Here is a 13,993-nt window from a genome sequence, read left to right as displayed (position 1 = left end):
GTTGCTGGAGTGCATCCTGTCGATAGTCCACATTGTACGGATGGTGGAGGGTGAGGATATTTCTACTGTACAAACACTGCTCTATTTATAGTGTACAAACACTGCTATATTTATATGGTACAAACACTGCTCTGTTTATATTGTAGAAACACTGCTCTATTTATAGTGTACAAACACTGCTCTATTGATATTTTACAAACACTGCTCTATTTATATTATATAAACACTGCTCTATTTATATTGTACAAACACTGCTCTATTTATATTATATAAACACTGCTCTATTTATATTGTACAAACACTGCTCAATTTATATTGTGCAAACACGTTTCTATTTATCTTGTACAAACACTGCTCTATTTATATTGTACAAACACTGCTCTATTTATAGTGTACAAACACTGCTCTATTTATATTGTACAAACACGGTTCTATTTATCTTGTACAAACACTACTCTGTTTATATTTTACAAAATCTGCTGCATTTATGTTGTATAAAGACTGCACTATTTATGTTGTATAAACACTGCTCTTTTTATAATGTACAAACACTTCTCTGTTTACATTGAAAAAACACTTCTCTAATTATATTGTAAAAACGCTGGTCTAGTTATATTGCACAAACACTGCTTTATTTATATTGAACAAACACTGCTCAATTTATATTGTACAAACACTGCTTTATATTGTGCAAACACTGCTCTATTTCTATTGTACAAATACGGCTCTATTTATATTCTACAAGCACCCCTCTGTTTACATTCTGCAAACATGTTGTGTTTTTATTCTGTGTACACTGTTCTGTTCATATTGTATAAACACTGCTCTTTTTATTTTGTATGAACACTGCTCTTTTTGGATGTACAAACACGGCTCTATTTACATTGTCTGTACATCGCTTTATTTATATTGTATAAACACTGTTCTATTTATATTGTACAACACTGCTCTATTTATGTTGTAGAAACACTGATCTATTTATATTTCACAAACACTGCTCTATTTATATTGTACAAACACGGCTCTATTTATATTGTACAAACACTGCACTGTTTGGATTGGACAAATATTGCTCTATTTATGTTGTACAAACACTGCTCTATTTATATTGTGTAAACACTGCTCTATTTGTATCGTACAATCACTTCTCTATTTACATTGTACAAACATTGCTCTATTTATATTCGACAAACACTGCTCTATTTACATTGCATAAACACTCCTCTATTTATGTTGCACAAACACAGCTCGATTTGTATTGTGCAAAACGGTTCTATTTATATTGTATAAACTCTGCTCTATTTATATTGTACAAACACTGCTCTATTGATATTGTACAAACACGGTTCTATTAATCTTGTGCAAACACTCCTCTGTTTATATTTTACAAAACTCTGCTCTATTTATATTGTATAAACACTGCTCTATTTATATTGTGTAAACACTGCTCTATTTATGTTGTATAAACACTGATCTATTTATATTTCACAAACACTGCTCTATTTATATTGTACGCACTCGGCTCTATTTATATTGTACAAACACTGCACTGTTTGGATTGTACAAATATTGCTCTATTTATGTTGTACAAACACAGCTCGATTTGTATTGTGCAAACACGGTTCTATTTATACTGTATAAACTCTGCTCTATTTATATTGGACAAACACTGCTCTATTTATATTGTACAAACACTGCACTGTTTGGATTGTACAAATATTGCTCTATTTATGTTGTACAAACACAGCTCGATTTGTATTGTGCAAACACGGTTCTATTTATATTGTATAAACTCTGCTCTATTTATATTGGACAAACACTGCTCTATTCATATTGTACAAACACGGTTCTATTAATCTTGTGCAAACACTCCTCTGTTTATATTTTACAAAACTCTGCTCTATTTATGTTGTATAAACACTGCTCTATTTGCATTGAAAAAACACTTCTCCATTTATATTGTAAAAACGCTGGTCTATTTATATTGCACAAACACTGCACTATTTATATTGTACAAGCACCCCTCTGTTTACATTCTACAAACACTGTTCTGTTTTATTCCATGTACACTGTTCTATTCATATTGTACAAACACTGCTCTATTCAAATTGTATTAACATTGCACTTTTTATATTGTATGAACACTGCTCAATTTACATTGTCTGAACATCGCTCTATTTATATTGTATAAACACTGCTCAATTTATGTTGTATAAACACTGATCTATTTATATTGTACAAACACGGCTCCATTTATATTGTACAAACACTGCACTGTTTCGATTGTACAAATATTGCTCTATTCATATAGTATAAACGCTGCTCAATTTATATTTTACAAACACTCCTCTATTCATTTTGAACAAACACTGCTCTATTTATATTGTGTAAACAATGCTATATTTATATCGTACAAACATTGGTCTATTTACATTGTACAAACACTGCTCTATTCATATTGTACAAACACTGCTCAATTCATATTGTACAAACACTGCTCTACTTATATTGTACAAAAACTTTTCTATTTATATTGAACAAGCACTGCCCTATTGATATTGGAAAACAATTTTCTATTTATGTTGTACAAACACTGATCTATTTATATTGTATCAACACTGCTCTATTTATATTCTATAAACAGGGACTGATTGGGAAATGTCAGCATGGTTTTGTGAGAGGAAAATCATGTCTCACGAATTTGATTGAGTTTTTTGAATGGGTAACGAAGAAGATAGATGAGGGCTGTGCAGTGGACGTGGTCTACATGGACTTTAGCAAAGCCATTGACAAGGTACCGCATGGTAGGTTGTTACATAAGGTTAAATCTCACGGGATCCAGGGTGTGGTAGCCAATTAGACACAAAATTGGCTTGACGACAGAAGACAGAGGGTGGTTGTAGAGGGTTGTTTTTCAGACTGGAGGCAATGACCAGCGGTGTGCCTCAGGGATCGGTGCTGGGTCCGCTGTTATTTGTTATTTATATTAATGATTTGGATGAGAATTTAGGAGGAATGGTTTGCAGATGACACCAAGATTGGTGGCATTGTGGACAGTGAAGAAGGTTATCTAGCATTGCAACGGGATCTTGATAAATTGGGCCAGTGGGCCGATGAATGGCAGATGGAGTTTAATTTAGATAAATGTGAGGTGATGCATTTTGGTAGATCGAATCGGACCAGGACCTAATCCGTTAATGGTAAGGCGTTGGGGAGAGTTATCGAACAAAGAGATCTGGGAGTACAGGTTCATAGCTCCTTGAAAGTGGAGTCACAGATGGATAGGGTGGTGAAGAAGGCATTCGGCATGCTTGGTTTCATTGGTCAGAACATTGAATACAGGAGTTGGGATGTCTTGTTGAAGTTGTACAAGACATTAGTTAGGCCACACTTGGAATACTGTGTAAAGTTCTGGTCACCCTACTATGGAAAGGATATTATTAACCTAGAAAGAGTGCAGAAAAGATTTGTTATGTTGCTACCGGGACTTGAATTTTTAACTTATAGAGAGAGGTTAGAAATACTGGGACTTTTTTCCCTGGAGAGCAGGAGGTTAAGTGGTGATCTTATAGAAGTCTATAAAATAATGAGGGGCATAGAAAAGGTAGATGGACTTCTATGATTCTTCTGTGACTGCTCTGTTTATATTGGACAATCACTGCTCTATTTATTTTGTGTCAACACTGCTCTATTGATATTGTACCAACACTGGTCTATTTAAATTGTAAAAACACCACTCTATTGATGTTGTACAAAAACAGCTCAATTTCTGTGGTACAAACACAGCTCTATTTACATTGTACAAACACTCCTCAGTTTATATTTTACAAACACTGCTCAATTTATATTGTACAAACATTGGTCAATTTATATTGTACAAACATTGGTCAATTTGTATTGTACAAACACTGCTCTATTTATATTGTACAAACATTGGTCAATTTATATTGTACTAACTCTGCTCAATTTATATTGTACAAACATTGGTCAATTTATAATGTACAAACAGTGCTCTATTTATATGGTACAAATACTGCTCAAATCATATTATACAAACAATGATCTACTTATATTGTTCAAGAACTCCTCCATTTATATTGAACAAACACTGCCCTTTTTATATTGTATAAACAATGCTCGATTTATGTTGTGCAAACACTGCTCTATTTATATTGTAGAAACACTGGTCTATTTATCAGAACATAAGAACATAAGAAATAGGAGCAGGAGAAGGCCAATCGGCCCCTCGAGCCTGCTCCACCATTCAATAAGATCATGGCTGATCTGATCCTAACCTCAAATCTAAATTCATGTCCAATGTCCTGCCCGCTCCTCGTAACCCCTAATTCCCTTTACTTCTCGGAAACTGTCGATTTCTGTTTTAATTTTATTTCATGATGTAGCTTCCACAGCTTCCTGGGGCAGCACATTCCACAGACTCACTAACCTCTGAGAGAAGAAGTTTCTCCAATGAGAGGAGTCCCAATCTACTCAACCTCTCCTCATACGTCCGCCTCCCATCCCCGAGATTAACCGAGTGAACCTTCTTTGTACAGCCTCGAGAGCAAGTATGTATTTTCTTAAGTATGGACACCAAAACTGTAAGCAGTATTCCAGGTGCGGTCTCACCAATACCTTATATAACTGCAGCAATACCTCCCTGTTTTTAGATTCTATCCCCCGAGCAATAAAAGCCAACATTCCGTTGGCCTTCCTGATCAAGGGGCAGGCAACCTTGGACCTGGTCCTGTGTAATGAGTCAGGATTAATTAATAATGTCCTAGTTAAGGATCCCCTTGGAACGAGCGACCAAAGCATGGTTGAATTCCATATCCAATTAGAGGGTGAGAAGGTTGATTCTCAAACAAGCGTACTGAGCTTGAATAAAGGAGACTATGATGGTATGAGAGCGGAATTGATTAAAGTGGACTGGGAAAATAGATTAAAGGGTAAGACGGTACATGAGCAGTGGTGTTCGTTTAGGGAGTTATTTTACAACTTTCAAAATAAATATATTCCACTGAGGAAAAAAGGGTGTAAAAGAAATGACAGCCATCCGTGGCTAAGGAAAGAAATCAAGGATAGTATCCGACTAAAAACAATGACATATAAGGTAGCCAAACTTAGTGGGAGGATAGAAGATTGGGAATTCTTCAAAAGACAGCAAAAAGTAACTAAAGGATTGATTAAGAAAGGGAAGTTAGATTATGAAAAGAAATTAGCAAAAAATATAAAAACAGATAGCAAGAGTTTCTATAGTTATATAAAAAGAAAAAGGGTGGGTAAGGCAAACATAGGTCCCTTAGAGGATGAGACCGGGAAATTAATGGTGGGAAACATGGAGATGGCAAAAATGCTGAACAAATATTTTGTTTCAGTCTTTACAGTAGAGGACACTAAGAATATCCCAACACTGGACAAACAGGGGTCTCTCGGGGGGGAGGAGCTAAATACGATTAAAATCACTCAGGAGATGGTACTCAGTAAAATAATGGGACTCAAGGCGGATAAATCCCCTGGACCTGATGGCTTCCATCCTAGGGTCTTGAGGGAAGTGGCAGTAGGGATTGTGGATGCTTTGGTGATAGTTTTCCAAAATTCCCTGGACTCAGGAGAGGTCCCGGCAGATTGGAAAACTGCTAATGTAACACCGTTATTTAAAAAGGGTAGTAGGCAGAAGGCTGGAAATTATAGGCCAGTTAGCTTAACATCTGTGGTGGGTAAAATTTTGGAGTCTATTATTAAGGAGACAGTAACGGAACATTTAGATAAGCATAATTTAATAGGACAAAGTCAGCATGGCTTTATGAAGGGGAAGTCATGTCTGACAAATTTGCTTGAGTTCTTCGAGGATATAACGTATAGGGTGGATAAAGGGGAACCAGTGGACGTAGTGTATTTAGACTTCCAGAAGGCATTCGACAAGGTGCCACATAAAAGATTATTACTTAAGATAAAAAATCACGGGATTGGGGGTAATATTCTGGCATGGGTGGAGGATTGGTTATCAAACAGGAAGCAGAGAGTTGGGATAAATGGTTCATTTTCGGACTGGCAACCAGTAACCAGTGGTGTTCCACAGGGGTCGGTGCTGGGTCCCCAACTCTTTACAATCTATATTAACGATTTGGAGGAGGGGACCGAGTGCAACATATCAAAATTTGCAGATGATACAAAGATGGGAGGGAAAGTAGAGAGTGAGGAGGACATAAAAAACCTGCAAGGGGATATAGACAGGCTGGGTGAGTGGGCGGAGATTTGGCAGATGCAATATAATATTGGAAAATGTGAGGTTATGCACTTTGGCAGGAAAAATCAGAGAGCAAGTTATTTTCTTAATGGCGAGAGACTGGAAAGTACTGCAGTACAAAGGGATCTGGGGGTCCTAGTGCAAGAAAATCAAAAAGTTGGTATGCAGGTGCAGCAGGTGATCAAGAAAGCCAACGGAATGTTGGCTTTTATTGCTAGGGGGATAGAATATAAAAACAAGGAGGTATTGCTGCAGTTATATAAGGTATTGGTGAGACCGCACCTGGAATACTGCATACAGTTTTGGTCTCCATACTTAAGAAAAGACATACTTGCTCTCGAGGCAGTACAAAGAAGGTTCACTCGGTTAATCCCGGGGATGAGGGGGCGGACATATGAGGAGAGGTTGAGTAGATTGGGACTCTACTCATTGGAGTTCAGAAGAATGAGAGGCGATCTTATTGTAACATATAAGATTGTGAAGGGTCTTGATCGGGTGGATGCAGTAAGGATGTTCCCAAAGATGGGTGAAACTAGAACTAGGGGGCATAATCTTAGAATAAGGGGCTGCTCTTTCAAAACTGAGATGAGGAGAAACTTCTTCACTCAGAGGGTGGTAGGTCTGTGGAATTTGCTGCCCCAGGAAGCTGTGGAAGCTACATCATTAGATAAATTTAAAACAGAAATAGACAGTTTCCTAGAAGTAAAGGGAATTAGGGGTTATGGGGAGCGGGCAGGAAATTGGACATGAAGCTGAGTTCGGATCGGTCAATGCCCTGTGGGTGGCGGAGAGGGCCCAGGGGGTATGTGGCCGGGTCCTGCTCCGACTTCTTGTGTTCTTTAGATTTGTGGTTGGGATCAGATCAGCCATGATCTTATTGAATGGCGGAGCAGGCTCGAGGGGCCGATTGGCCTACTCCTGCTCCAATTTCTTATGTTCTTATGTTCTTATGACATCTGTCATACGCCCTTGTTTCCGTTTCATCTTACTCACGATCTCTTTTGTCATCCAGGGAGCTCTGGCTTTACTTGCCCTCCATTTCCCCTCATGGGAATGTGCCTAGACTGTACCTGAAACAACTCTTCCTTGAAGGCTGCCCACTGTTCAATTTCAGTTTTGCCTGCCAATCTTTGATTCCAATTTACACGGGCCAGACCTGTTCTCACATCATTTAAATTGGCCCTCCTCCAATTGAGTATTTTTACTTTAGAATGGTCCGTTTCCGTTTCCGTAGCTATTCTAAACCTTATGAAACTATGACCGCTGCTCCCGAAATGCTCCCGCACTGACACTTGCTCCACTTGACCCACCTCGTTACCTGAAACCAAATCCAGCAATGCCTCCTTCCTCATTGGGCCGGAAACGTTCTCAAGAAAGTTATCCAGAACACATTTCAAAAATTCCTCACTCTCTGTGCCCCTTACATTATTTTTGTCATAACAGTCAATGTTTGGATAGTTGAAATCCCCCGTTATCACTACTCTATAGCTTTTGCACCTCTCTGTAATTTCCATGCAAATTTGCTCCTCTATATCCTTCCCACTAGTTGGTGGTCTAAACAATATACCCAGTAGTTTAATGGCACATCTTTTATTACTGAACTCTAACCAATTAGATTCAACTGAGACCAGTGAATAGACGATTGTGTAACTAACACATCAAGGCAAACACGTTACAACATCACACAAGTGATACACAGAATAAAATGAACAGCTGGGAATTGTGATTTAAGTCACAAGAACAGTAACAATCAAACATGGTTTAGAGAATTACGACCTGGACAGAAGACTTGAAATTGCTGTTGGTGATAATGTGGAAAACCCATAATGCTTTTCTTGACTCCCTGCTTTAACAGAGGAGTTCGCCCATCACATATCAGTGTGTGGGAATCTGGGTTAAAATATCCAACAGCGGCAGATCTTTTGGATATGCTGAGCTTTTGTGGTCCGACATCACAAACAACAATACTGAACCAAAATTACTTACCGTGAACGCCAGTGACTTGAGACTGTGGAAGGAAACGGGAAACACAGAGCAAAACCAATACAGTTCAACATGATTCACGGAGCTAAGAGCTGGACTTACTGGGAACACTAATGGCAGTGATGACGGGGTAGTAAATCCTTTGTACATCCCAGATTGCCCATAGCACCCGAATATATATTATTATATCCGGAGACATGTTTCCACTTTTGGTGAGAGAGAATAAATTTCTCGGCACTCGAGGCAATGCTCCCACTGAAACAACGAAATAAGGATTTCAAAGGAGAACTGTATTTATTTCAGAGTAAAAACCCCAGACAGACGAACATGTTTCCCAGGGGTTGACATTAATTACAGTCGTGAAACAAACAGATCATGTTTATCATTTCATTGCAACACTTCGATCACTACAAAAATCCATTGAAAGAGTGTGGATGATGTCTGGAGAAAACGTGAACCCCGCAGTCTGAGAGCAGGGACATGAAGTGTGAGCGGATTCATTTACAGAGTGTGGATTATGTCTGCAACATTAGACAATCCTGCAATTTCATAGATGTTGTCCTCTTTTCTTTTATAATTGGATATATGAACTGTCTCATTGAATTAATCAGATTTAACTGGATTTCGTATTGGAAAGAATAAGAGCAGCTAGTTGCTAAGTAGTGCTGTATAAAGTTAAATATAGTGTTAAAAAACAACAGGCTGCTCTGCACGCACACAAACACAGACATATTCCAATCTAGTATATTATATGTACTCTTCTAACCATAAATATTACTACAAATATAAACACCGGCATTGAGGCAAAGAAACAGATATGTCATAGCAAATTATGTCTCCATGTCTATCAATATATCTGTCATTATAGTTAAAATAGTTGTGGAAAAGGACAAGGAAAAATCAAATGTGAAAATACTGAACTGGAGGAGGGCAGATTTCACTGAGTTAAAAAGGGAACTCGCCCAGGTGGATTTGAATCAAAAATTGGAATGCAGATCTGTTGTTGAACAACAGGAGGAGTTGGTTCAGGTGCAGAGTGGACAGATTCCAAAGAGGGAGAAACGAAAGGGCATCCAAAGCTCGAGCTTTTTTGAACATAAGAACATTAGAAATAGGAGCAGGAGTAGGCCATCCCACCCCTCGAGCCTGCTCCGCCATTCAATCAGATCATGGCTGATCTTCTACCTCAACGCCATTTTCCTGCACCTTCCCCATATCCCTTGATGCCTTTAATATCTAGAAATCTGTCGATCTTTGTTTTGAATGTACTCAATGACTGAGGCTCCACAGCCCTCTTGGGGAGAGAATTCCAAAGGTTCACCACCCACTGAGTGAAGAAATTTCTCCTCATCTCAGTCCGAAATGACATACCCCGCATCCTGAGACTGTGACCCCTGGTTCTGGACTACCCAGCCAGCGGAAACATCCTCCCTGCATCGACCCTGTCGGAATTTTGTATATTTCAATGAGATCACCTCTCATTCTTGTAAACTCAGGAGAATACAGGCCTAGTCTACTCAATCTCTCCTCATACGAAAATCCCTCCATCCCAGGTAGCAGTCTGGTGAACCTTAGTTGCACTCCCTCTCCGGCAAGTATTTCCTTTCTTAGGTAAGGAGAACAAAATTGGACACAATACTCCATGTGTCGTCTCACCAAGACCCGACACAATTGCAGGAAGACATCTTTATTCTTGTTCTCAAATCCTATGGTAATAAAGGCCAGCAGACCATTTGCATTCCTAATTGATCGCTGCACCTGCATCTTAACTTTCAGTGGCTCATGGACAAAGACACCCAAGTCTCCTGTTTCCTGCATGACTAAAGAAATAGAGATTAAAATGAAACAGAAAAAAGACGCTTATGGGAAATGTCAGGTTCATAATATAATAGGAAACCAGGCTGAATGCAGGAAGGACAGAGGGGATCTAAAAAAAAAGGAATAAAAGGTGCAAAGAGAGAGTATGAGAATAGATTAGCGGTTAACATAACAGGGAATCCAAAAGTCTTTTATAGACATATAAATAGTAAAAGTGTAGTCAGATCGATCAGGGACAAAAAAGACGATCTTTTTGTTGTTGCAGGCGGCATGGCAGAGGTATTAAATGATTACTTCGCATCCGTCTTCACTCGAGAAGAGGATGCTGCTATTGTGGTAATAAAGGAGGAGGTCGGAGTGATATTGGATAGGATACAAATAGATAAAGAGGAGATACTTAAACGATTGGCGGGACTCAAAGTAGAAAAATTACCGGTCCAGATGGGATACACCCTAGGTTTCTGAGGGAAGTAAGGGTGGAAATTGCGGAGGATCTGGCCATAATCTTCCTGATATACGGGGGTGGTGCCAGAGGACTAGAGGATTGCAAATGTTACACCCTTGTTCAAAAAAGGGGTTTGGGATAAACCCGGAAATTACAGGCCAATCTGTGGTGCTTTCTATGATTTCAGTCAGCCCGAACGTCGATTTTGCGAACTGTTAGACTCAATAATCCGGGATAAAATTGGTGCAGGGAGCGTTAAGTGAAGACTTGATGGAGGTGTTCAAACTCTTGAAGGGTTTTGATGGAGTAAATAAGGTGATCAGCAAAGGAACCAGAGGCGAAATGAGCAAATATTTTTTTTAAGCGGCGAGTTGCAATGATCTGCAATTCACTGTCTGAAAGAACGGTGGAAGCAGATACACTAAAAACTTTCAAAATGGAATTGGTGAAATCTTTCAAAGAAAAATTAAAAGGCAATGGGGAAAGAGCAGAGGAATAGGACTCATTGGATAACTTTTTCAAAGAGCCCGCACAGGCAGGACGAACGAATGGCCTACTATGATGCTATGATACCATGATATTATAAAAAGGATATGGAGGCACTGGAAAAGATGCCTTTTTCTTGAATTGCTGCACGGTGAAGATACTTCCATCATGCTGTGATGTAGAGAGTGATGATTAAGGCACAGTGATTATATATCCAAGTCAGGATGGTGAATGACATGGAGGGAACTTTGAGGTGATTCACCTTCTGCCCTTCTCCTTCTGATGATGGAAGCCGCGAGCTTGTTCGGTGCTGTTGAAGAAGCCTTGGCGAGTTGTTGGAGTGCATCCTGTAGATAGTCCACATTGTACGGATGGTGGAGGGAGTGGATGTTTCTGCTGTACAAACACTGCTCTATTTATATTGTATAAACACTGCTCTATTTATGTTGTGCAAACAATGCTCAATTTATATTGTATAAACACTGCTCTATTTATGTTGTGCAAACACACTATTTATATTGTATAAACACTGCGATATTTATATGGCACAAACACTGCTTTATTTATATTGCATAAACACTGCTCTATATATATTGTATGAACACTGCTCTATTTATCTTGTACAAACACTCCTCTGTTTATATTTTACAAACTCTGCTCTATTTATGTTGTACAAAACGCTGCTCTATTCATATTGTATGAACACTGCTCTTTTTATAATGTACAAACACTTCTCCATTCACATTGAAAAAACACTTCTCTAATTATATTGTAAAAACGCTGGTCTAGTTATATTGCACAAACACTGCTCTTTTTAAATTGTAAACAATTTTACAACACCAAGTTATCGTCCAGCAATTTTATTTAAAATTCACAAGCTTTCGGAGGCTTCCTCCTTCCTCAGGTGAACGTTGTTGGAACAAACGACATTGAACAAACACTGCTCTATTTATATTGTACAAACACTGCTCGATTTATATTGCACAAACACTGCTCTGTTTATATTGTACAAACACTGCTCTATTTATATTGTACAAGCACTGCTCTATTTATATTGTACAAACACTGCTCTATTTATATTGTATAAACACTGCTCTACTTATGTTGTATAAACACTGATCTATTTATATTGGACAAACACTGCTCTATTTATAGTGTACAATCTCTGCTCTATTTATGTTGTATAAACACTGATCTATTTATATTGGACAAACATTGCTCTATTTATATTGTACAATCTCTGCACTATTTATATTGTACAAACACGGCTCTATTTATATTGTAAAAACACTGCACTGTTTCGATTGTACAAATATTGCTCAATTTATATTGTACAAACACTGCTCAATTCATATTGCATGAACGCTGCACAATTTATATTTTACAAACAGTGCTCTGTTCGCATTGTACAAACACTGCTCTATTTATATTGTATAAACCTTGCTCGATTTATATTGTACAAACATTGGTCTATTTATATTGTACAAACACTGCTCTATTTATATAGTATGAGCCTTGCTCTATTTATATTGTACAAACATTGGTCTATTTATATTGTACAAAATCTGCTCTATTTATATTGTATGAGCCTTGCTCTATTTCTATTGTACAAACACTGCTCTATTAAAATTGTATAAACACTGCTCTATTTATATTGTACAAGCACCCCTCTGTTTACATTCTACAAACACTGTTGTGTTTTTATTCTCTGTACTCTGTTCTATTTATATTGTATGAACACTGCTCTATTTATATTGTACAAACAATGCTCTATTCATATTGTACAAACACTGCTCTACTTATATTGTTCAAAGACGTCTCTATTTATATTGAACAAGCACTGCCCTATTTATATTGGAAAACAATGCTCTATTTATATTGTACAAACACTGCTCTGTTTATATTGTATGAACCTTGATCTATTTATATTGTACAAACATTGGTCTATTTATATTGTACAAACACTGCTCTGTTTATATTGTATGAACCTTGCTTTATTTATATTGTAGAAACACTGCTCTATATATATTGTATAAACACTGCTCTATTTATCTTGTACAAACACTCATCTGTTTATATTTTACAAACTCTGCTCTATTGATGTTGTGTAAACACTGCTCCTTTTAAAATGTAGAAACAATTCTCTATTGACATTGAAAAACACTTCTCTAATTATATTGTAAAAACGCTGGTCTAGTTGTATTGCACAAACACTGCTCTATTTATATTGAACAAACACTGCTCAATTTATATTGTACAAACACTGCTCTATTTATATTGTACAAGCACCCCTCTGTTTACATTCTACAAACACTGTTGTGTTTTTATTCTCTGTACTCTGTTCTATTTATATTGTACAAACACTGATCTCTTTATATTGTATCAACACTGCTCTGTTTATATTCTATTAATACTGCTCTGTTTATATTGGACAATCACTGCTCTATTTATTTTGTGTAAACACTGCTCTATTTATATAGTATAAACACTGCTCTATTTATATTGTACAAACACTGCTCTATAATAGTGCCGAAACAACGTTCTATTTATATTGTATAAACACTGCTCTATTTGTATTGGACAAACACTGCTCTCTTAATATTGTATAAACACTGCTCTATAGATATTGTACGAACCCTGTTCTCTTTATATTGTACAAACTCGGCTCTATTTATTTTGTACAAACACTGCTCTATTTATTTTGTACAAACACTGCTCTATTGTTTTTGTACCAACACTGGTCTATTTCAACAGTAAAAACAACACTCTATAGATGTTGTACAAAAACAGCTCAATTTATATTGCACAAACACAGCTCTATTGATATTGTGCAAACACGGCTCTATTTACATCGTACAAACACTCCTCAATTTATATTTTACAAACACTGCTCTATTTATATTGTACAAACACTGCTCTATCTATTTTGTAGAAACACGGCTCTGTTTATATTGTATGAACACTGTTCTATTTGTGATTGTATAATCACTGCTGCATTTTAATTATATAAA

The sequence above is a fragment of the Heptranchias perlo genome, unplaced genomic scaffold (genome assembly GCF_035084215.1).
Source record: "Heptranchias perlo isolate sHepPer1 unplaced genomic scaffold, sHepPer1.hap1 HAP1_SCAFFOLD_74, whole genome shotgun sequence".
In the NCBI taxonomy this organism is placed as follows: domain Eukaryota; kingdom Metazoa; phylum Chordata; class Chondrichthyes; order Hexanchiformes; family Hexanchidae; genus Heptranchias; species Heptranchias perlo.
This window is presented reverse-complemented; position numbering follows the sequence as displayed.